General features: G+C 36.7%; 1 long non-coding RNA gene across 1 annotated transcript in view; it reads left to right on the top strand.

Annotated features, from left to right (window-relative positions):
• Positions 1-24,335: 24,335 nt before the first annotated feature.
• LOC104659532 overlaps positions 24,336-26,785 on the top strand; it is a 33,334-nt gene continuing 30,884 nt past the window's right edge. Inside the window, exons 1-2 of the long non-coding RNA XR_747602.1 lie at positions 24,336-24,646; positions 24,684-24,942. This is a non-coding gene — a long non-coding RNA (uncharacterized LOC104659532). The remainder of the gene's footprint in view (positions 24,647-24,683; positions 24,943-26,785) is intronic.

Genomic DNA, 26,785 nt, shown 5'->3' with positions numbered 1-26,785 from the left:
CAATTTTGAAATTAATGACATGTAGGACTGGGAGGTTATAAAATTTTCTAAGGTCCTTTTGTTGTTCCAGAATATATAGAGAAATTGATTAATATCATATGTTAACTTAAGCAGGCATGTAAAAATTCTGACCAAAGAATGATAAGAATAAGGAGTGTACTTTTAAATCAATTGAGGAGAAAAATAAAATTTATACCTAAAACATAAATTGAAAAAAATGCAAAAAAAAAAAAAAAATGAGGAGGAATCACCAAAGTAAAACAGAGAAAAAGTACACAGTAAAGTGGTAAAAATAAATGCAAATAATAACATACTATTTATTTTAAAAACTAAATGAACTACATTCAACTGTTGAAAGGAAAAGATACATTGAATAATAAAATAAAATCTGGCAGTATCATTTACAAAAGAAAAGATACATCTAAAATATACGGGCATATTCACAGAAAAACAGAGATCTGCAATGCCTGATAAGCAGTTTGGAAAAAGAATTATGAGAAAATTAAAGAAGTAGGGCCAAGTGTGCTGGCTCATCTGTGTAATCCCAGCACTTTGGGAGGCCAAGATGGGAGGATTGCTTGAGGCCAAAGCTTCAAGACCAGCCTGGGCAACATAGTGACACCCCTGTTTCCACACAAAAAATGAATAAGTTAGCCAAACATGGCTGCCCCTATGTGTAGTCCCTGCTACTCCAGAGGCTGAGGCAGGAGGATCACACGAGACCAGGGGTTCAAGGTAACAATAAGCCATGTCCTGTCACTGCACTGCAGCCTGGGCAACAGAGTCTCTTTTAAAAATTATAAGAGAAGGTATGAGTAAAATATCTTTTGGGTATGTCTTTCAAATGCATTGCATATTTTTATAAATTATTTTGTAACTCTTTTAAGATTTTAAAAGATTCCACACTCCCTGTGCCAGTAAATGGTATTTTTATAACAGGGAGAATATATTTATTCTGATACTTATAAATAGGAAAAAAATATTTTTTCTTTTAATATCTAAAAACCTATTGGATTTTTAAGTAAGACATTTACTTTTCTTAATAAAAACTGATGGTTCATAGATACAAAAATCTACTTTCTTAATAGTTCATTTTCTGCTGTAGGAATAAGTGTATAGTATACTGTTGTTACAATAGAAGATCACTTTTCAGGCAACTTGGATATTAATCAAATTATTATTATGGTACTTGCCCAGAGACTTAAAAATAAAAAAAAAAAAATCCACTAGGAATATCTAATATACATATTTTCACATTTTTTGATAACCCATGTTCTAGTTCAGCTGAAAATTAATATAGTAAATACCTATAACTTTGACAGATAGAAAAATTACTATTTATAACTCATTTCACTAGCAAAGAATCAGTCACTTCAAATGAGTGAAAAGATATAATTTTTTTTTTTTTTTTTTTGAGACGGAGTCTTGCTCTGTCGCCCGGGCTGGAGTGCAGTGGCCGGATCTCAGCTCACTGCAAGCTCCGCCTCCTGGGTTCCCGCCATTCTCCTGCCTCAGCCTCCGGAGTAGCTGGGACTACAGGCGCCCGCCACCTCGCCCGGCTAGTTTTTTGTATTTTTAGTAGAGACAGGGTTTCACTGTGTAAGCCAGGATGGTCTCGATCTCCTGACCTCGTGATCCGCCCGTCTCGGCCTCCCAAAGTGCTGGGATTACAGGCTTGAGCCATCGCGCCCGGCCGAAAAGATATAATTTTTAAAACAGAAAATAACTTTTAGATTTGCTAGAAAAGTATTCACTGTTGACTGATATTTTTAGGGATATAGTGTATCCCAAAAATTTAATTGAAACTAGAAAAACATATTTTTTCTATATTTTTATATATAATGTATACAATGGAAATAGAAGTGCTACAGAAATTGTGGGAATGTCTGTCTCATATTTTTTTCAAATTAGGCTTCACTATTATGCTATACTAAAAATAAAATATTAAGGTAAAGATTAACAGTATCTCAATAACAGAACATCAGTTTTTCTTACTTGTGTGATTTAATTCAGGATTTGGCAAGATAAACACTTTAAACTACATAATTTTAGGTTGTGTTTGGGAAAGGAGGAAGTGAGGCTATTCTGTTCATTTTGAGATGTTTAGCAGTATCTCTGACCTTTATCTATGATGAGGTTTGGCTGTGCCCCCACCCAAATCTCATCTTGAATTAGAGCTTTCATAACTCCCCCATATTGTGGCAGGGATCCAGTGGCAGATAATTGAATCATGGGGGTGGTTTCCCTGATACTGTTCTTGTGTTAGTGAATAAACCTCATAAAATCTGATGGTTTTATAAGAGGAAACACCTTTCACTTGGCTTTCATTCTCTCTTCCATGCCCCCATGTAAGATGAGTCTTTCACCTTCTGCCATGATTGTGAGGCCTCCCCAGTCACATGGAACTGTGAGTTCACTAAACCTCTTTTTCTTTATAAATTACCCAGCCTCAGGTATGTCTTTATCAGCAGCATGAAAATGGACTAATACAGTAAATTCTTACCAGTAGAGTGGGGTGATGCTGTGAAGATACCCGAAAATGTGTAATCAACTTTGGAACTGGGTAACAGGCAGAGGTTGGAACCATTTGGAGGGGTCAGAAAAAGACAGGAAAATGTGGGAAAGTTTGGAACTTCCTAGAGACTTGTTGAATGGCTTTGGCCAAAATGCTGATATTGATATGAACAATGAAATCCAGGCTAAAGTAGTCTCAGATGGAGATGAGGAACTTACTGGGAAATAGAGTAAATGTGACTCTTGCTATGTTTTAGCAAAGAGACTGGCAGCATTTTGCCCCTGCCCTAGAGATTTGTAGAACTTTGAACTTGAGGGGGCTGATTTAGGGTTTCTGGTAGAATAAATCTCTAAGCAGCAAAGCTTTCAAAAAGTGACTTGGGTGCTGTTAAAATCATTCAGTTTTAATAGGGAAACAGAGTCATAAAAGTTTGGAAAATTTACAGCCAGACTACGTGATAGAAAAGAAAAACCCACTCCTTACTTTTTCTGAGGAGAAATTCAAGCTGGCTGTAGAAATTTACATAAGTAACGAGGAACCAAATGTTAATCACCAAGACAATCGGATAAATGTCTCCAGGGCATGTCAGAGACCTTTATGGCAGCCCCTCCCATCACAGGCCTGGAAGCCTAGGAGGAAAAAATGGTTTTGTGGGCTGGGCCCTGGGCCCCCTTGCTGTACACAGCCTAGGGATTTGGTGCCCTGCATCCCAGATGCTCCAGCCATGGCTAACAGTGGTCAAGGTATAACCAAGTCTGTGGCCAAGGTATAGCTAAGTCAGAGGGTACAAGCCCTAAGCCTTGGCAGTTTCTACATGGTGTTGAGCCTGTGAGTGCATAGAAGAATTGAGGTTTGGGAACCTCCACCTAGATTTCAGAAGATGTATGGAAATGTCTGAAAGGCAGAAGATTGAGGCAGGGGTTGTGCTCTTTTAGAACCTCAGTTGGAACCTGCCTTAACAGAACCTCTGTTAGGGCAGTGCTAAAGGGAAATGTGGGGTTGAAGTTCCCACACAAAGTCCCTATTGGGGCACTGCCTAGTGGAGCTGTGAGAAAGTCACTGTCCTTGAGATCCCAGAATGTTAGATCCACTGATAACTTGCACCATGCACCTGGAAAAGCCACAGACATTCAATGACAGCCCATGAAGGCAGCCAGGAAAGGGGCTAAGCCACAGGGGAAGAGTTGTCATCATGGAAACCCGCCTCTTGCACCAGTGTGACCTGGAGGTGAGACATGGAGTCAAAGGAGATCATTTTAGAGTTTTAAGATTTGACTGCCCCACTGGATTTTGGACTTGCATGGTGGCTTTAGCCCCTTTGTTATGGCCAATTTTTCCATTTGGAATGGGGGTATTTATCCAATGCCTGTACCCCCACTGTATTGAGGAAGTAACTACCTTGCTTTTGATTTAACAGGCTCCTAGGGAGAAGGGGCTTGCCTTGACTTAAAGGAGACTTCAGACTGTGGACTTCTGAGATAATGCTGAAATGAGTTAAGACTTTAGGGGACTGCTGGGAAGGCATGATTGGTTTTGAAATGTGAGAACATGAGATTTTGGAGGGCCCGGAGCACAGTGATATGGTTTGGCTCTGTCCCCACCCAAATACCATCTTGAATTGTAGCTTCCTTAATTCCCACATGTTGTGGTAGGGACCAGGTGGGAGACAATTGAATCATGGGGGTGGATTCCTCCATACTGTTCTCCTGATAGTGAATAAGTCTCATGAGTCTGATGGTTTTTTAAGGGGAAACCTCTTTCACTTGGCTCTCATTTTCTCTTCCCTGCCACCATGTAAAATGTGACTTTCACCTTCCACCATGACTGTGAGGCCTCCCCAGCCATGTGGAACTGTGAATCTATTAAACCTCTTTTTCTTTACAAATTACTCAGTCTTAGGTATGTCTTTATCAGCAGCATGAAAATGAAGTAATATAATCTACTAGATGCCAAAAACGCCTCCTCTTCCAACCCCACATCCTTCAAATTGTGATAATCAGAAATATCTACAGACATTGCCAAATGTCCCTTCTGGGGCAAAATCACCCTTGGTTGAGAATCACTGACATAATTTGAGTGTTTCTTGCTAATTTTTTTTTTCTTAATGACACTTCTCCAATAGTCTCAGTTTTATTTATTTTAGATTTACATATGTCCAGCATATAGCACAGAAAACTTAGTCTAAGACAATCATTGACACTTGAATGGAAGCAGTGATGCCTATATAAAGCATGTCTTTTACAAGGTATTTTTAAAGTAGATTAAAATATTTTCAGTTCTTTAATATTTCTTCTAAAAAAGCTAATTGGCATTCTTTTTGGCTGGTTATATGTATTAATTAGATATTTTGGTTGCAAAGACAATCTTCATGCAAGTTTAATTTAAAGAAAGAGCAGTTTGAGGATATCTCATGTAACCTAAGGGCAAGATATCAGCTGGGCTATGTTGATAAGGTAGGATATTGTGAGGACCAGAAATAGTCTCTTATTTCTGTTTACATGTTTGTCTTATTCTCTTATTTTAAACTTTTTATTATGAAAAATTTCAATTATACACAAAATTGAAAGCAATAGTATAATTAGCACTAATTTACAGATAACTTAGCCTCATCAGTTACAATATTCTACCATTCTTGCTTCACCTCTTACTTCTTTCTATATTATACTCTACTTCATGTTGTGGAGGCAGTAAAAGCAAAATCTAGATTGTAACTTTTTTTTTTTTTTTTTTTTTTTTTTAAATAACAGAGTTTTGCTCTTGTTGCTCAGGCTGGAGTGCAGTGGTGCCATCTCAGCTCACTGCAACCTCTGCCTCCTGGGTTCAAGGGATTCTCTTGCTCAACCTCCCAAGGAGCTGGGACTACAGGTCTATGCCACCATGCCCAGCTAATTTTTTTGTGTCAGTCAGACTGGTCTCGAACTCCTGACCTCAGGTGATCCACCTGCCTCGGCCTCCCAAAATGCTGGGATTATAGGCATGAGCCACCATGCCCAGCCTATAACATTTTATTAGTAAATATTTCTGTATGTACTGCTAAAAGATACATGCCCTTTTGTAATATAATCACAAAACCATCATTAAATGTAAATTCAAAATAAAAATAATTTATTAAGATTATCAACTACCCCATCAGTGTTCAACTATCCTTGACTGTCTCATATCTTTTAATAGTTTTGGAGTACAAACAAGTTCAACACTTAATGTTTTGTTGATGTGTCACTTAAATCTGTTTTAATCTATTAAAATTATCTCATTTTTTTCTAGTCCCTTTGTTAAAACAAGGCTATTCTCTAAATATTTCTAAATTACAGATTTGACTGACTATATTATCTTACCATTTGATGTTCCTCTCTCCTTCACATATCTTTTACTTTGGGATTTAGATCTAGATGCTAATACATGTTCAAGTTTTTGGCAAGAATATGTCATCTGCTGCACTGTATAGTTCTTATTGCATCACATCAGAAGGTTTAAAAAATGCCAGACATTCCCTTTTTTGTGAAGTTAAACTAAGTGTCCTCATCTACTCTATTCTTTATTGAATATCCAATTGTTCCAAATTATGTATTTAGCACTATGTAGGTTTTACGTGTGTGAGTGTACCACATTGACAACTAGTTTTCATTAAAATCACAGTATATTTAGTGAACCCTTTATCAATGTTTCTCTTTTTTGAAAAAACATTTTTATTTGTATTTTTAATTTGTGTGGGTGCAGAATAGGTGGATATATTTATGGAGTACATAAGCTGTTTTTATATAGGCAATGCAATGTAAAATAAGCACATTGTGGAGAAGGAGGTATCCATCTCCTCGTGCATTTATCCATTGAGTTACAAATAACACAATTATACTCTTTTAAAATATATAATTATCATTGACTATCATCTGTTGTGCTATCAAATAGATCTTATTCATTCTATTTTTTTATTTCTCTATTTTTGAATGGATTTGAAACCATGTTAGAGCAAAAGCAGAATCACTGGACTTAGTGGATAACTTCCCAAATATTATCTGGAAAAGCAAAAATGCATTCAGATGTTTAATTGCTAGTAAATTTGTTTAAAACAAAAATGTCATGGCCTTATAATCACACTGTCAATCCAGTGACAAAACTAATAATAACTAACTTCTGGATGTGACTAGAGCTTTAGACCTTACTAAGCAGTTTTACATCCATAATTTCATTCAGTTCTGAAGACAGATGAGAAGTGATGCTGGCAAGGTGTCTTTTACATCCAGGATGGATGTGGAGTAGTGCTCCTACCTGAGAGTCCATCTGTTGTTGTCCAGAGAAAAAGAGATTATGGTTAATAATGTGATTATTTCTTTCATGGATGCGGTGTTACTATCACAGATTGCTTACTCAATTTTAATACTCACTTTAAAATATAAGAATAAAAGTGGCAAAATTGGACTGAGTCTTCACGGATGATATTAATATAGGCAAAAAAATATTAGAAGGCACAGGTTGGAAATGACTGCAGGAATCATCCACATCATATTATGGAGGAGGAAACTCAGACTAAAAGTAAGAAACATAACAAAGAGACCACCATCTGTGGGTGTTATTTTGACTTGTATTGATTTATAAATAAAATTCTAATTTTCTAAAATAACTCTAATTCCAATTCATAATTCTAATTTATAAATAAGATTCTTATTTGTGCACAAAAATTTAGCCTTATTCAATATACTGCACTAAATTGAGAAATTAAAAATTCAAAATTAGATGTCTGTGAGAAAATGTTGACAGAAGGCCTGTCACTGAGATGTATGCACTAATTCCTTGCCAGGCTGTTTCAAAGACAGGAAAGAAGTTAAAAAAAAAAAAAATCAAACATATGGATGCCATGAACAGAGAAAAGATTACTTAACTTCATCATATTAACTATAAGTATATCAACCCTGGTTTGATAAATATTTAAGGGTTTTGCACATTCGAGGGTCTAAACTTGTACTGCAGAAGGGATAGCTATGAATTAGAAGAAATAATTGGTTAAGCATGTTGGTTAACAAGAAATGTGATAAACAGTTGTTAAAAATATTAGTTGAGAGGCAATTAGGCTGAGGCAGCCCCAGTGCCCTGGGTTCCTTGTAAGCAAACAGAAATACAACTCAGTGTAACAAAAGAAGACATGCATACAGCCAACAGACACATGAAAAATGCTCGTCATCACTGGCCATCAGAGAAATGCAAATCAAAACCACAATGAGATACCATCTCACACCAGTTAGAATGGCAATCATTAAAAAGTCAGGAAACAACAGGTGCTGGAGAGGATGTGGAGAAATAGGAACACTTTTACACTGTTGGTGGGATTGTAAACTAGTTCAACCATATGGAAAACAGTGTGGCGATTCCTCAAGGATCTAGAACTAGAAGTACCATATGACTCAGCCATCCCATTACTGGGTATATACCCAAAGGATTATAAATCATGCTGCTATAAAGACACATGCACACGTATGTTCATTGTGACACTATTCACAATAGCAAAGACTTGGAATCAACCCAAATGTCCATCAGTGACAGACTGAATTAAGAAAATGTGGCACATATACACCATGCAGCCATAAAAAAGGATGAGTTTGTGTCCTGTGTAGGGACATGGATGAAGCTGGAAACCATCATTCTCAGCAAACTATCACAAGAACAGAAAACCAAACACTGCATGTTCTCACTCATAGGTGGGAACTGAACAATGAGATCACTTGGACTCGGGAAGGGGAACATCGCACACCGGGGCCTATTATGGGGAGCGGCGAGGGGGGAGGGATTGCATTGGGAGTTATATCTGATGTAAATGACGAGTTGATGGGTGCAGCACACCAACATGGCACAGGTATACATATGTAACACACCTGCACGTTGTGCACATGTACCCTAGAACTTAAAGTATAATAATAAAAAAAAATAAAAAAATTTTAAAAAAAAGGAATGATAAAGCAAATGTGGCAAAATGTTAACAACTGGTAAATCTAAGTCAAGAGTATACCAGAGTTCTCTGTATTATACTTGCAATTTCTCTATAGGTTTAAAATTATTTCCCAATAAGAAAAATTTCATGTGCTAAAAAAATAAAAAATAGCACAACAAAACTTAACAATCTAGACCAGTCAACTAACTTCTAACTAAGGACTTTCTACTGGAATGATCTAAATAAGGCTATTTGCAACACTTTCATTAATCAAAGAATTTTTTTTTTTTTTTTTTTTTTTTTTTACCTTGCTTCAGTGTTCGTCTCATAAAAACCTGCCAAGCCATTCTGTACCCTGCCTCCTTGCTGGAGCCCCAAACTGCCTGTAGTCTTGAGGCTGCCCCATTTACAAATCAATGTCTGCTCAGATCTACTCTTTACAACTTAATGGTATCTAAATTTATCTTTCAACACAATGGAAATAAACAACGGGGATAAAATGATAAATGTTGGAAGTGCTGTAAAAATGTTATAGAAAATTAATTCCAACCCCAGGTAGTTAGAAAAACTTCATGAAAGAGGTAGCAATTTTAAAGGAAGAACAAGACTCAGACATTCTAGGCAGAGAAAACAGCAGGGACATAGCAAAGAGATTTTTGAAAAGAGTTTAGGTCATTGAGAGAGAAAAATGCATATCCTGGTTTGAGGAAAGAGTAACACAGAGGGATAATAGTACCAAGAGATAAAAGCTCAGTGGGGTGAAGTCGGGAAAGCTTTGAATTTCATGCTAGGAAATGGGGCTTTATTTGATTGACAATGGTGCATTACCAAAGAATTTTTAGCAGAGACATGCATGTTTACTACAGTGATGTAGAATGATTTTTCTAGGAGCTGTATTAAAGATACACTGAAAGGGAAAGACAGTGGAGATGTTCATGGAGAGAACCAGCCAACCTCTAAATTAGGAAACAAAAGTAGGGGCATACAGAAATACAAGAGAGGTGAGGAAATGAATAACTAGGCCCTGGCACCATAATGGCTGATACTGCTGTTACTCAATTTGTCGTTTCCTCTTTTCAGCTAATCAATTTTTTGAGTTTACATTTCAATTTAGATTTCTAAATAATGTAATTTTAAAATGCCAAAAATTATATCAATTGAATAATAACACAGAAGTATACTTTTTTTTTTTTTTTTTGCTTCCTGCCATAAAGTAGTGCCAAACGATGCCTGGCAAACATAAATATTTTTAATGTTTTTTAAAGGTCAAGTGTAGACTGCAAACATCATATAAACAAAGAGGGTAGTGGCACTTACTTGCCTTTGTTTTAGGTTTTAGTGAGGAGCTGAGAAACAGGGGAAGACCGCAACCATCAAAAAACCTATCTGCATATTCATCTATAGAAACACTCAGTGTTCATATGTAAAATATGTGGTTAGAGATAACCTATAAAAATATATATCTTTTGAGGCCAGTATAAGTTATCAAGACCAGAAAATATTTCTTACATGAGAAAAAGGAGAAGAATAATCCAAATACTAAATTTTATATCTCAGTGAAACATTGACAAAATTTGCTAACATCTATAAAGAATACCAGCACAACTATATATAAATCAATGTGTAAATATTTGAAAGAAAAGATCAGCATAGTTTATGTGTCTCCATATGATAGAGAGGCAGGCACTCTTACTGAGAGAAAAGTGAAGCCCTCAATAGGTCATGTAGTCTCAGAACTTCAGTCAGGCTTTTGTTTTCCCCATATGTGATATTTCTGTACACAATAAGAATGCTCGTTAACTGATATTGTCGCCATGCCATCTGGGTCCCATGGGGTCCTACTGGACACCTCCTGCCACTCTATCAGGCAGTGCAGGGTAGTCCCAGAGTGACTGTCTCTCTTTTGTGTTATTCTTTTTTGCTATCAATTATTCCTTTATAAGGGGAATCATAGGAATCATATACTTTTATATGTAAATGGGATTCTTTCTTTCACATTTAGACATATTCAAATCCCTCCCAAATCAAATTGAAGCATGTGTCTCTATGGGCAATGGGGCAGCGGCAAGGCGGGATTGTTACAACAGAAATACAAAGTGACAAACAGTAACCTTAAATTTCTGATCACCTTGTATACTGCCCCTGGACCAACCTGGCAGTGGTCAAATTAATTCATTCCTTCATTCATTCACTCAATCAATAAATGTTCTTAGATGTTGATTTTCTTTCAAATACTCTCCTAGGCCCTGCAGATACATGGTGAATTATTGTTTTATCCTTGTAGAGCTTATGTCTTATTTTTCTAGAAAACCAAATAGATAATATTTCGGGTGGTGGTAGATTCTTTTTTTTCTTTTTTCTTTTTTTTTTTTTTTTTTTTTTTTTTTTGAGAGAGTCTTGCGCTCTGTCACCCAGGCTGGGATGCAATGGCGTGATCACAGCTCACTGCAACCTCCGCCTCCCAGGTTTGAGGGATTCTCCTGCCTCAGCTTCCTAAGTAGCTAGGATTACAGGCGCCTGCCACCACACTCAGCCTTTTTTTTTTTTTTTTTTTTTTTTGAGGCGGAGTCTCGCTCTGTCGCCCAGACTGGAGTGCAGTGGCCCGATCTCAGCTCACTGCAAGCTCCGCCTCCCGGGTTTGCGCCATTCTCCCGCCTCAGCCTCCCGAGTAGCTGGGACTACAGGCGCCCGCCACCTCGCCCGGCTAGTTTTTGTATTTATAGTAGAGACGGGGTTTCACCGTGTTAGCCAGGATGGTCTCGATCTCCTGACCTCGTGATCTGCCCCCCTCGGCCTCCTAAAGTGCTGGGATTACAAGCGCGAGCCATCGCGCCCGGTCCTATTTTTGTATTTTTACTAGAGACGGGGTTTCACCATGCTTGCCAGCTGGTCTCGAACTCCCGACCTCAGACAATCCGCCCGCCTCGGCCTCCCAAAGTGCTGGGGTTATAGGTGTGAGTCACTCCACCTAGCCCAGGTGGTGGTAAATTCTATGGGAAAACAAAGCAAACTAAGGAGACCAGAGTGTCAACACAGGGTGAGGGGAGCTGAAGGGAAAGTGCTTTTATTAAACTGGCCCATGCAGTGGCTCATGCCTGTAACCCCAACACTTTAGGAGGTGGAGGCGAGAAGATTGCTAGAGACCAGGAGTCCAAGACCAGCCTGGGCCACACCGTGAGACCTCATCTCTACAAAAGCTAGCTGTGGTGGCACTTGCTTGCAGTTCCATTGACTCAAGAAGGGGAGGCAGGAAGACTGCTTGAGCCCAGGAGTTGAGGCTGCAGTGAGCTATGATGGCACCACTGCATTCCAGCCTAGGTAACAGAGTGAGAGCTGTTTAATAAATAAATAATAAATACATGAATAAGTAAAAATAAATGGTAGTCAGTGAATACCTTGATCAGATGGCATTTGAGCAAGTCCTGAAGAAAACAGAGGCTTGAATCACGCGAATTACTGTAGGAAAAGAATTCCAGGCAAAGAAAAAAACTAGGCAAATGATCTGAGAGAACATGCTTGGTTCATTTGAGAAACAGTAAAGAGATCAACCAGTGAGGTCAGATAGGAAAGAGAGAGAGGAATAGGAATATTTGTGCTTGGATCTTAATTTTTCTAGGTTACCAAGTGAGAAAACAGAAAGGCTAATATTTAAATATATAATATGTATTACGTAAAATACATATCACATAAAATATATAATATATTTAATATATATTTAATTTATATAATATTTATATTATATAAAAATTATATATATTTATATGTTATATATTATATATTATATATTTATGATATATGATATATGATATATTAAATATATATTTATAATATATTTATATATTATGTGAATATATAAATACATAAAATATATATTATATAGCATATATAATATTTATTATATATTTTATAATATATATTATAGATATAATATATAAATATATATTATATATTATATATATATAACTTACAGTTCCAGAGAGAAGGGAGCATAACTTGCCAGATAGGGCCACAAAGGGAAGCACCAGGTTTGTTCGGGAGGCAGAAGAAGGAATAAGGGGAAGGCACTGGCCAGAGTTTTATTGGGATTTCCATGATAAAGGCAAGGCAGGGTAGGGTAAAAAGCTTAGGACCTGCTAGTTTGAATAGTTGTAGTGAGATTTTGGACATAGCGTTGACCTTAGTTGTCTGGTGTCTGACTCTGGGTTGGTTTAGTGCAGAAGAAATACTGGCTTGATGTGTGACAGATAAGGAGGTGTTGGGGGTACAGACCTGGGACTGGTTATAAGGTTGGTGACATGATTTTCATGCACTGTGAAAGCTGGATCACAGGACAGATATAAACAACTTTGAGTGTTAATTTGGCCTTGTGATGAATGACCACAAAATAGTCAAGACAGAATTGAAGAAAACAGTTAAAACACAGTGACAGGACACAAAGCCAGAAAAGGAAAAGGGAGCAGATGATTGTTATAGGTGAAACAGGAAAGCAGTTGGAGAGTTTTGAGCAGAGGAGTAGCATAATCTGACACATTTTAAAGGGATCTCAGCTGGGCATAGGGGCTCACTCCTGTAATCCCAGCACTTTGGGTGGCCAAGGCAGGTGATCACCTGATATCAGGAGTTCAAGACCACCCTGGCCAACATGGTGAAACCCTGTCTTTACTAAAAATACAAAAATTAGCCAGGTGTAATGGCAGGTGCCTGTAATCCTAGCTACCCTGGAAGCTGAGGCAGGAGAATCACTTGAACCGAGGCAGAGGCTGCAGTGAGCCCAGCTCATGCCACTGCGCTCCAGCCTGGGTGACAAAGCAAGACTACATCTCAATCAATCAATCAATCAATCAGTCAATCTCTATAGGTCCCAGGCTGCTGCGGTGAAAATAGTTTGGAGAAATAAGAATTTCAGTAGTTTGATTTTTGACTTCTTAAGTTTGAACTGTCTACAAAAGAAACAGGTGGAGATGTCGAAAAGCAGGTTAATATATAACTGCTCCTGAGTGTAAATTTGGAAATCTGTGTTGTATTTTAGATAGGGTTTAAAGCTGTGAGATTAGATGAGAACCCTCTAGTGTAGGCTGAAGAACTCCAATGAACAAGCTCTGTGGAACTGCAGCATTGAGAGATTAGGGTAAGGAGAAGAAACCAATAACTGACTTAGGATTAGTCAGTGTGGAAAGAATGAAACCCTAAATAGTGCTATGGAAGCTATGTGAAAAACATATTTTGTGAAGAAGGGATTAAGTGTAAACCGTTTTTTTTTTTTTTTTTTTTTTTTTTTTTTTTTGAGATGGAGTTTCGTTCTTGTTGCCCAGGCTGGAGTGCAATGGCCTGATCTCAGCTCACCACAACCTCTGCCTCCTGGGATCAAGGGATTCTCTTGCCTCAGCCTCCCGAGTAGCTGGGATTACAGATATGCACCACCACGCCCAGCTAATTTTTTGTATTTTTAGTAGAGACAGGGTTTCTCCATGTTGGTCAGGCTGTTCTTGAACTCTTGACCTCATGTGATTTGCCTGCCTCTGCCTCCCAAAGTGTTGGGATGACAGACATGAGCCAGGTGATGATCTTAATAAGATGAGATCTGCTAATTGAATGGATTTATCATTATTTGAAAGTCTTTGGTGACATTGATAAGACCTGTTTTAGTGGAGTAGCACTGGCGAAAGACTATTTGGAGAGGACTCGACAGAAAATGGCAGGAGAGAAATTTGAGACAAGAGTATAGCCAGCCTTTGTGAAAAATTTTGTTGTACAGGTGAGCAGAGAATTTTGGAGCATATGGAGATAAATCTTGGGTCAAGAAAGTTGTTTTGCTTTGTTTTTAATATGGTCGATATTACAATGTGTTTTTATGCCTGTGGGGTTGAGCCAGCATACTGGAAAATAATAAAGATACTGAAATTAAGAGGGGGAAATAAATGGAGGAATGTTCTTAAGTAAAAGGGAATAAAATCAAGTGACCAAATAGGAGGGCTAGTCTTAGACAGAAGCAAAGAATTTTATCCATAAGAACAGCAAGGACTACAGAGTATAGGAATATAAATACAAATATATGATGATGGGATAGAAGTTATTTCCTGATTGTTTTCTATTTTCTGTAGTGTAATAGGAAGCTGAGACTGGAGAATGGAACAGATATGATTTTTTCCCTTCCCATACCTGAGGCATAAACCATCCTTCCATCATTGGCAGACAATAACACACCTAGAATAATGTCTACATCCACTGGAACACATCTCTCTGGAGGAAGGTGCATTAGAATATGCAACTGCAGGGGGTAGCTCCACTCCATGTAACTCAGATATCCCTTTTTGGAGAAGGGTTGCCCATCCAAACTCCACTGGGAATCTATTATCTGTATGAGTTCTCTCCAGAGATACTCTCTACTGCTTGCAAATATGTTTTTACTGGACTTGTCTTTATTGTTTACCAGACATGCCTGGGCTTTTATGATTTTTAGAAACAGACTCAGCACTGTTTCCAACTAGTATTACTGAATAAGCCACAAATATGGAATCACAATTCTGGCAAGTGCTATGAAAAGGAGAGATGAAATTTGAGCAGAGATCTGAAGGAGACATGAGATAAGCTAAAACAAAGAGAAGAACTAACATGTACAAAGACATCGAAGTAGGTATTGAAGACAATGAATCCAGCGAGGCAGGAGCACAGAAAATGAAGGAGAAACGGATGATAGAGATGGCGAGTGGTAAAGCTGGGGAGATAGAACAGAGCCAGATAGTGCAGAGCCTTGTAAGTAACTTTCTGAATTCTTGTTTTTATCATAAAACCAATGGAAATCTATTGAGGTCATTTAAACAAACGTGCGACATGGTCAGATTTGCAATGTAAAAGGAGTTCAGAACTAAGCAGCTGGAAGTTCTCACCTTGAAGCTCACTGCATAAAGAGGAGAGGAAGGAAATTCCTCTTTGTGCAGTGAGCTTCAAGTGTACGTATGGTAGTTTAAAGGAGCCATGAAGAATCAGACATGCAGGATCAAAGTGCTATTGATATTTAAAGACCAAAAGAGTGAATATATAAAAGGAAGCTGGAGAGGTAATATACAAATAATCCATTATTTAATTCTTTTACCTTGCAATTCTGTATTCCAGACTCAATACCTCAATATTTGTCTCACCAATAGTTTTCATTTCTGATTTTCCATTTATCTTTCCTGAGCCTAGCAGTGGTTTCTTCTACTTTCTCACTGAATCATAAATACTATCTTTTCTTCAGTGTTCCCAAAGGTTTTAGAAGGTCAGAACTTAAAGTCCTTTTACATAGCACAACCTTCCCTCCACTATACTTGCTTCTGAATTTCTACCACCATACCCACATTAAGGTAGTTACACATTCTCACCTCCAGTAAGTCATTATATATAGCCTATTAACTAGAGTTTTCTCTCCTTTTATTTCCCTGTAGAAATTGATCAAATGAGGGCAGGATTCAGGTATCAACTCAAAGCATTACCCCAAGGCCACGCAATTATTTACTTAAAGAAAATCAGGCAGAATTATTTTGGCTGATAATTTGATCAATGTAGTACTTTTTATTAAAATAACAATATGTTGAATGATTACTATTACACTAGATAATGGTTTTCAGCTGTGTATCCTTGGCAAATATTTAGCTTGAACCAAAATTTTACTGTATAGCTGAAAACCTCAGCTTTAGAGGAGGGAGAGTTAGATAGTTTGCCTTTTAATATGAGCAAAAGTTACAATAATGAGCTTTAATCAAGTTGTTAGGATGCCATAAACATTAATGAGAAGGAAAGAAAGTGTTAAAATTTTCTTTTTATAATGATAATTGAATAATTTTTCTAAATGTCCTGCTTAGGTTAAAATGCATGTGTTGCTATTCTAAAGCATAACAACTTTGTGAGTTTAAAGTATTTTCGGTTTAATTTGTTCAATAATGAAAATAATGCTACCTAGACTTTACTTTTCACATGTGAATAGCGTTACATACACTATATCATGATTGTTAAATTATAGACCTTCGCAGAGTGATGGTGAATACTAATGAGAACCATAGAACAGCATCATCCCAAAAATTTCTCCAAACCATCTTTGGACCTTGCTTTTCAGCTCAGCTGAAAGATTAATTTGATTTAGGGATACCCTGAGTTAACTCAATGAATGATTTCTCATGTGTAACTCTCAATATTCTCCAGACAATGGCATTTTATCAATGTAATTTTGTCAAACATCAGTATAGGAGATGAGGTCTGGGCTAAGAACTACTTGTGCAGAGCTGTAGGAAAGACAATGGTCTTGCTCTTTATATCTGCATTAGAAATAAAATGTATAAGGTGCAGAGAATACTTTTCATTACTTAAACAATAGCTGCTCCATCCTTTGCCCTATTATTCTTTCCTGGTAGATTCTACTTTCCACACTACAGAGGTAGAAAATGCCAGATAGTTAATCTTTCCCAAGGAGACCATGGGCATGTGACAACCTATGTCAGTGGGACCCAAGGTTAAGTTTGCTGATAAACTGGGAAAGGTTTTCATTTTCCATAAAAAGTGGATGTGATACCTGGAGCTGCAGTAAGCTTCTGTTGACCATGAGAAAATAAACCTAAGGATTAAAGCCAGCACATTGAAATTGTAGAGAGGAAGGAGAGAAAGCGCTTGGGTCCATGGTGTTAAAATAGGGACTCTAAACCAACCTTAGAACTAGCTTACCTCTAAGCTCTATGTTATATGGTCTATCATATTTTCTCCTAGTATAAGCCATCTTTACTTGAGAAAAATGATCTAATTAATTCTGTAAGTAAACATGTTAATTAAACATAACAGTAGTCGTAAGTGGAAAAATAATGGACAGTTCTTATCTCTGGATGCTTTTAAAATAATTTATCTTTATTATGAAGGTTGTTAATGGTAAACAAACCTGGAATTCACAGATTTATGAAGCATGGCTTGCTAAAAAATGCCATGTCCACTTCATAATTAACAGAGTATAAATTCAGTTTGATGACCGTAACAGCTGTCTTTGTGTCAGTAATGCCATGTGGGTATCACTCAGATTTTACAAATTAAGTCTGGGGCAGGATGGATGCTAATGTGCAGGGTGTCATTAGTCCCAGACTTTGCCATGTTTCACCTTTGTTTCTTTTGAATTCTTAGTCAAGTTTAATATTGGCCTAGTTCTCTAGATTTTGTGAATATGATTTGATAATTCAACTCTTAATGATATCTCATTGGCAGTCCTTTTAACTTTCATTTTCTAATGTGAAATACAAAATGACAACTCAAGCAGGACAATGTTTTCAGAAGATGCCTAAAGGATAAATGTATTAGAAAGAAATTTTGCTGTAAAGAAATACCTGAGACTGGGTAATTTGTAAAGAAAAGAAGTTGAATTGACTCACTGTTCTGTAGGCTTTACAGGAACCATGATGCTGACATCTGCTTGGCTTCTGATTGTAGCCTCAGGGAGCTTTCAGTAATGGAAGAAGATGAAGCAGGAGCAGGCACTTCACATGGCTAAGCGGGAGCAAGCAAGCAAGCAAGCAAGCAAGCAAGCAAGCAAGCAAGCAAGCAAGCAAGAGTGTTTGCGGGGGAGGTGCCAAACTTTTAAATGAGCAGATCTTGGTAGAACTCACTATCATGAAGACAGCACCCAAGCCATGAGGGATCTGCCCCCATGATCCAAACACTTTTCACCAGGCCCCACCTCCAGCAATGGAGATTACAATTCAACATGAGATTTTTGGGCAGAAACTAATATCCACACTATATCAGGACAACTTGATGTCTTCTAATTTGCTCTGTATGAGTTACTTCTAACAAAAAGCCAGACTTTGAGGCTGGCCACAAATAATTTTTCTTTTTTTTTTTTTTTTTTTTTGAGACGGAGTCTGGCTCTGTCGCCCAGGCTGGAGTGCGGTGGCCGGATCTCAGCTCACTGCAAGCTCCGCCTCCCGGGTTCACGCCATTCTCCTGCCTCAGCCTCCCAAGTAGCTGGGACTACAGGCGCCTGCCTTGTCGCCCGGCTAGTTTTTTGTATTCTTTAGTAGAGACGGGGTTTCACCGTATTAGCCAGGATGGTCTCGATCTCGATGGTCTTGTGATCCACCTGTCTCGGCCTCCCAAAGTGATGGGATTACAGGCTTGAGCCACCGCGCCCGGCCACAAATAATTTTTCTAAAACTGTAGTTTGAGTTCTGAAGAAGACCATATATTTTCCATAAATCTTGAATTTTTAGCTGGTTATGGTAAATAGTCATCTGATTTGAGGAGGAGGAGAGCATGCTTAAAGTAGATGTAAGAGTATGTGTCTGGATATTTGAGTGTCTTATTGTAGAGAATAGTATTTTCCATCTCAAAGGCAAATTGAGAGGCATCTCAAAACTTTCTCTCTTACATAGTAATAAGATTTTTGGATACACACAGAGATGCTCAACTTAAGATAACAATTCTCAACTTCTCTTCAAACCAGGTAAGAGTGTGACGAAGTTCTAGCCAATGCATGTGAATGGGCCTACCATGTGCAATTTCCAAATCATGGCTATAAAGAAAAGAAATGTGTCCTCTATTTTCTATTTTTATTCTCTTTTCCTCTGACTGGCAAAACCCATATTGTATCATTAGATGGATGCTGTTATTAAAGATAAAAGGCAACAAAATAGAGGGAATCTAGATATTTGATCATTATAGATTGAGCATGCTAGCCTCAACCAAACTTTTATGCTCTCACATGAAAGGGCAAAAGGTCCTTTTGATCAAGCCACTATAATCTCTGCTCTCTACTACTGGGCTAAACCGGTATTCCAACTAATGTATTCGCCCATCTCCATAATTATTTGGTTTGTATACATTATATTTGGTTCTATCAAATATTAAGTTTGCATGTATTTTCTTCCCATTCTGTCTTTAAAACTCTGTATATTCAACTAAAAGTTCGACTTATTACTTTGCAAAAAAGGGAGAGTAGGTATTGGGGAACATCTAGCAGTCTCTGTCATATTGAATTATTTTGATAAATGAACAAAACAAAATTTTGGTAGATACAGCAGTTTAAAATGTTCTTTTTTAATGTTTGTTTATTTTAAGATGGAGCCTTGCTCTGTTGCCCAGGTTAGAGTATGATCTCGCTCACTGCAACCTCCACCTCCAGCGTTCCAGCGATTCTCATGCCCTCAGTCTCTGAGCAGCTGGAATTACAGGGGTCCACCACCATGCCCAGCTAATCTTTATATTTTTAGTAGAGATGGGGTTTTGCCTTGTTGGCCAGGCTGGTCTCAAACTCCTGGGCTCAAATAATCCACTTGCCTCTGTCTTCCAAAGGGCTGGGATTACAGGCGTGAGCTACCACATCAGCCTTAAAATGTTATTTAACAAATTGCATTTCTCAATTACCACCATCTACAGATTTTCCTTACCTGTTATTTTAAGAAAATGTTATAATAGCATTTGCCTGAAATTCCTAATATAAGCTCTTTTTTGGACCATGAGCCTTCTTCAAATAATCAGGTAGTTATAAATTTTTCCTAAAAAATCATTTTTGTTGGAAGGATGTCAATACAAAAGTTCTCACATTTATACACTTTTAAGTGAGGAATTATTATGCATGGAACAAAAGGTGTGCTCTAAGGCAAAAGCACCTTAACTCTCATCTTTTTACAAGCATTTGGAAGAAGGGTAGTAAAGGGTCATTTTATTTTGCTCCACATCATTTTGTATCATTTTTTCTATTGTTGCTGATTTTGATGTATTATATTAACTTTTGTTCACCATCACCCGAAAAGCACAAAAGCAGTGAGAGTGAGAAAAGTGCCTGGAAAACAAAATTTCTGATTTGAAATAAAAATAACAATAAAAATTAAACAATATGTAAGAAAATAATGTTGCATAAGAAATAATTACAGGAAGCATTATCTTAAAAGAAAACAGTAAATCATGCAATGTGTGGTAAGAGCTATGTGCCTTTGCAATATAAAATAACAAAGTGATGAGAAAAAATTAGTGACAAATGTGAAAACCAGATCTGTGTGACTGGATCCAGAGTTCACAAGCTTTGCCAGATGTTGGAATTACTGAAAAGACCAAAGAAAAAAAAATTACTGATGACTGCTTGCCAGTCCTTAAAGATCCTACTCTAGTTGGTCTTTAATATAGCATATAGCATGTGGCCTAGATATCTAGATTTTTAAAAATCTTTCCACTGATTCTATTGTGCAGCCAAGGTTGAGAATCACTGGACTAAGGTAACAGCATTAATGTCAGATGTCAATCAGTTTAGTATTAATGCAGAAGCAGCTTGGGAATTCACCTAAAATCTTATATTTAAAATTAGAGAGGGGTCTGATTGTAAAAATATCTTAAGCCATACAGGGTCAGTGCCTGTTACCCCATCAGTAATAGACTAGTTTCTAAGATTCTGTAAGATAAAACTAGCCAACAGAATTTTCTTCAATGATAGAAATGTTCTAATCTGCGTTGTCCAATATAATAACCACTTGCCACATGTGACTGACTATTGAGGATTTGAAATATGGCTAGTGAAACAGAGGCACTAAACTGTTAATAGTATTTATTTAATGAAAAATATTTTAAATTAAAAACATGATCACATTTGATTAATTTGTATTTAAATGTAAATAAACATCAGTGGCAAGTGGCTATCTTATTGAATGCTGCAGTCCCAAAATAAACTCAGAGGACATTAAGTTGGAGCATTACCTGATTCTACAGATTTTTCAGTGTTGAAAAGAAGGTAGCCTATTTTAGATAAAAATTCCAGATACAACATATATTTGCAAAATAAACATATATGAATTTTTTAAACCTCCAAAGAATATGTACTCATACTCTTTTACTTACAGAGAGGACTAAAGCTTTAATTACCCTTTGCAAGTCTTGGAGCACTGAAAAAATAGGTATATAAACAGACTTTCAGAAAAAAAAATATGGTTGTAAATATGAGTTGATATTCGGTTTTTATTTTGATTTTAATTAAATCCACCACTTAATTTTTAAATATAAAAGTATGGCAGTAAGCTTCATGTCTAAAATAAATTCATATGAAGAGACACATATGGAGGTATAAATTAGGACTCTGTGCCAATAAAATAAGCACGTGTTTCTTTTTCTATCTTTATACTAATAAATTGGACTTGTGTGCTTACATACTAGACAATGGGTTAAAAGTTTTTTATGCATATTCTTATTTGATCTTCACAACCGTCTTTTGAGGTAGGTACTGTTACATACATTAAACACATGCAGAAACTGAAGCTCACAGCAGTTAATTTCTTCAAATTCACCTAGCTTATGAATGTTAATGCTGAATGCTGCATTCTATCTTTATTAGTAGTAATAACTGGCACACCTCCTTGTAACTATGTAGGAATAGTTAGTAGTGTTATTTTTATTGCTAGCCAACATTTCAATATCACGGCTAAAATAAATGCTCTATCAACAGAAAACAATTGGCCACTGTCTGAACAGGTGTTACTTATTTGTGTATTTGTGAATGTATATTTGCTTCATTAGTACCGCTCACATTTCTATACCTCTAGCTCTCCAACAGTAGTTTGAACTAAGCCAAATTCTAAAAGCCACAGTAACAAAGTATTTATTACTATTCAGAGATTAGAACAATTCATTGCTTTTCATAGTCTCCTGTAGTTTTGGCAAGGTAGCATAAACAAAAATAGGAATGTGATTATTACACATGCCTTTTGTTTAAGAGCTATTAAATATGTTAAGATAATTTAGCCAAAATGCACTTTAAAAAGAACATGCTGATTTGCACATTTCTTCACCAAATAACAATGGTATTTAAAATCTAAATTTATAGTAAAGAGGTATCACAGGATTTTCAAGCAACAAAGCCATTTCTAGCTGCTGAAGTGCAAGAATGAAGAGACAGAATAATAAAACCTTGGGGACATGTCTAAAAATGTGACACTATACATCGAACATCCATCTCGAGGTGTCTCCAGAAAAGCCTGATATACACTTTAAAAGCAGGATACTGCCACAGCAGGGCCTTTTTCAGAATGTATCACTTTATTTGTATATTTCACCTTAGATTCCACTAGAAAGATGTAGGAATAGCCACATTATGGTTATCAGCCAGTGAGTTCTTTCAAGGTTATTTTCTGGATACTTTGGAGATGAGCATCTCCAAGGCCTCATCTCATAAACCAGAGTTGCTATTTTCAATCAGTGTAATGAGACAACACATTTGAAAATTCATATTAGCTTATGCTTCAGTGTTTCCTTTATTTCTGCTTAATATAAATGGTTATATTACTAATCATATTTCAATCTTCAAAAAATTATGAAATCACATGAAATAAAATTCAACTTCAATAACTGAAAATAGTTATTAATTGAATTTCACCATATGCCAGCCACTTTGCTTAGCACTTTATGTAATGCAATCCTCTACACTTTATGAAGAAAAAATTACTTTCCATAGTCTACCTATAAAGAAACTGAGGCTGAAAGTTAAATGACTTCCCAAGAGTAACATAGTCAGTAGGGAGAAGTGCCTGGTAGCAAAGTCCATGTTCTCAATTTTTCTCCTCTATGCTAAAGTGAGAAAATACCTGGATGTGATTAAATATTTTCTAGTCTTTTCTTGTCTGAAAGTAGACTATTATGCCTTTCACAAAAAAAAGAGCTACTTTGAAGAAACCAAGGACACTAGTCATATAATCTACTTTTCCAAAAGTATTTGTACTTTCTCACAACTATCCAAAAATTCAACAAGAAATTATCCTTCATTTTCATAACATGTTGAAGCCTTATTTTACCAAAGAAAAAATTGAAAATAATAAATTAATGAGCTCAGATGTTTATTAATTTTATTCCATACTATGTATTTACTCTTTTCTCACTGAGATACCAAATTTAGTCAATGGAGGACTGCCACATTGTTACAGACAACAGGACAGGTGGTAATTAAGCTTAAAAGAGAAAACAAGACTATATAAATACTAGAAGAGAATACAGGGTCATATCTTTATAGTTTTGGAGGAGAGAAGGCCTTTCAAATTATGACCTCAAATCCAGAATTCATTAAAAGTTTTATAAATTCAACTTCATCGATAGATATAGACAAGACATAGATATACACAACTTTTTTATGATTAAAACACTATAACCCAAAGCAAATTACAAAACTCTCAAATCATGTACATCACAGAGAGAATATATGGAATCCCTTAAAACTAAGTAGAAAACCAGCACCCAACAGAAAAATGGACAAATATGAACCTGATGCTTATAGCTTAAAAGAAAAAAAAAAACAGATGTCCCTTAAATATATGAAAGCATAGTCAATCTCAGAGTAAATCTGATTTTGGGATCAGAACAAAGGAATAACAAACCCACAATTATACCAAGAGATAATTTTTAACCTATAACAGACATGACAAGAACCTAAAATTTACAATTCTATTTGCAGGTTTGTGAAAAAAGTAACTTCTCTAATATGTTGCTATCGTGTGTAAAACAGTGAGACCCTGTGGAGACAACTTGAGAACGACCATTAAAATAAAAATGCCTTCACTGTCGATTTATCAGTCTCTACTCCTAAGAATTGATTCTGTTAATTGATTCTGCTAATTTACATGCATGTATACAGCATGATATATGTAAGTGGTAATTCATTACAATACTTTTTTATGATAGCAATAGACTGAGAAAACAACAACAAACATCTAGCAGTAGGGGCATATTACATAACTGACTATCTTTCTATTGATAAACATTTTCTTTTCTGTTGTCACTTTTTTCTCAACATAATATGCCCCAGCCTTGTTCTAGAAGGCAAATGACATAAACTGGCCTGTGAACACATGAAATTCTGGGAGTAAGACCCAGATAGAGTCACAAATGGTTGCCCGGAAAATATCAGAACAGCACTCGCACAACCTCCCTGCTCTCAGGAGAACCTGGCACAGCATGATCACCAACTCAGAGGGAGGGAAGCAACCTTGAGTCAGCTCCCAGGCAGTAATGAGTGCTCAAGGGAGATATAGCTCTAAGGAAAAGGATTGAGGTCATGGAATTAGAAGAAACAGATGGAAGAATCATTTGAACCATATCCAGGTCTTTTGAAAACGATGAGACAGAAGAGAAAGAGACAATTGCTTCAGACAATTTTGCTGAGAAATTTGCCTCAGATAAGTTTTGAAGTAAGGTCAGAGATCTAAGATATGAAAACCCCTAGGCAGGGGGCGGTGGGGGCCCCGGGGCGGAGGGGGCAGGCAGAGAAAGAAAAGAAAAGAAAAGGAAAGAAAAAAAAAGAAAAGAGCAAATACATTCTTCCTTCTTATCTTTGACTTCCCAGAGTAGCTTTACTAAGATGCTGCCCAGTCGTTTCTCTCCAGACACTTTTGCCAATTATCTTAACACTATATAGGAACATTTCTGGACTTGATTCATTAATGATTAGAAAGCTCTTAACTAGACGACCAGGCTACAGTCTCACCTGCCAGGCAGTGCAGCTGCAGATCTTGGCTGACCATCATGTCAGGTGATAGAGAGACTAATACAAAATAAATGCTTTTATAAATTGCAAGTTAATCTTCTGCTGATTGATATTCCTGAGTAGAATTACTAACATAGATTTGGGGAAGAAAAAAGAGGGAAAGACAAAGATAGGCATTAATTATATTTTTGTATGTGTCAGGCAAAATATCAGCATGTTACTTGTGCTTTCTGTTAATAGTCTCATAAATATTAAAAGTTAGGCATTATTATCCTCCATTTTGCAGGTGAGAAAATTGGGACTTAGAAAAGTTTTTAGACTTACCTATGATCACATAGAGGCAGAGATCAAATTTGAATGTGAAATGGTCTGATTCTAAAGTTCCTGTTCTTTCTAAACACATTCTATTGTCTGTATTTCAAATGTGAAAAACTTGGGTTTTACCCTATTTGCAACCTAACAGGTTAGTCTGCCATGGATGCTGGCAGAACACATGAGACTCCTGGGTCAGGGACAAATGACAGTTTATTACTTACAAAATAGTAATAGATAGGACGTATCATTTTTCTTATATCAGTTCCTCAGATTCCAAATACCATAGGTGACATGAAAAGGGGCAGATGACACCTGCACATACCGTGGGCTCTGTTACAGGAGAACAACACTGAATTTAAGAAATCTAATTGTTTTATAATGTGCAATGGGCATAACTGCCTTTTGCCCTGGAAAAAAAACACCTTTTTTCCTATAAGCAGTAAAAAAGACCATACGAGACTATTTGTTATAAAAATATCCTTGCAAATATCTGGAACAAAGACCATCACTGTTTCTGTTCACCAGGTGCACAGAAATAAAACAGACCTGTGGAGTATTGTCTCCTAATACTAATCCAATAATCATATTATAGTATTGCTTAGCATAGACCTTATAACAATTTCTTATGCTTTCTAAAGAATATCTGTGCTCTTCCTTTCCAAAATGGTGGTGGAGAAGCAAGCTTGCTTCACTCCCCAGAACAGAAAATCAAAAACAAAAATCTATCACCAAGATTATTACTAGTAATATCCCACAACTCAAATGTAAGAATGAGTAAGTTCCTGGGGATACAGCGAGGTGAACAAATTCAAAAATGTAGAAATCATACCCAGTGTCTTTACAGACCATAGAAAATAAAACTACTAATAATTAATAAAAGGAACCTTATAAACTAGAAAACACATGGAAATTAAACAACATGCTCCTGAATAACCTATAGGTCAATGAAGAAATTAAGAATGAAATTTTAAAATATTGAAGCAAATCAAAATCAAAACACAGCATACCAAAATCTATAAGACAAAGTAAAATCGGCACTAAGAGTGAAGTCTACAGCAATAAATGCCTACATTACAAAGTTGAAATATTTCAAATAAACAACCTAATGATATAACTCGAGGAACCAGAAAAGCAAAAACAAACCAAAACCAAATTAGTACAAGGCAAGAAATAAAGATGAGAGCAATAATAAATGAAATCGAGATTATAAAATACAGAAGAAAGGTGACACAACAAAAGCGTTTTTTGTTTTTTTTGGAGGGTAAAGATAAACAAAACTGAAACTTTTTGTCATACTAAAGAAAAAAAAAATCAAACTCAGAAGACCCAAATAAAGAAAAGCACAAACAAAAAAGTAAACATGATTGGCCGGGCGCGGTGGCTCAAGCCTGTAATCCCAGCACTTTGGGAGGCCGAGATGGGCGGATCACGAGGTCAGGAGATCAAGACCATCCTGGCTAACATGGTGAAACCTCGTCTCTACTAAAAAATACAAAAAAAAAAAGAAGCCGGGCGAGGTGGCTGGTGCCTGTAGTCCCAGCTACTGGGGAGGCTGAGGCAGGAGAATGGCGTA

The sequence above is a fragment of the Rhinopithecus roxellana genome, chromosome 10 (assembly GCF_007565055.1).
Source record: "Rhinopithecus roxellana isolate Shanxi Qingling chromosome 10, ASM756505v1, whole genome shotgun sequence".
NCBI lineage: Eukaryota > Metazoa > Chordata > Mammalia > Primates > Cercopithecidae > Rhinopithecus > Rhinopithecus roxellana.
Note: the sequence above shows the minus strand (reverse complement) of the source record. Positions and strands in the feature narration are given on the sequence as shown.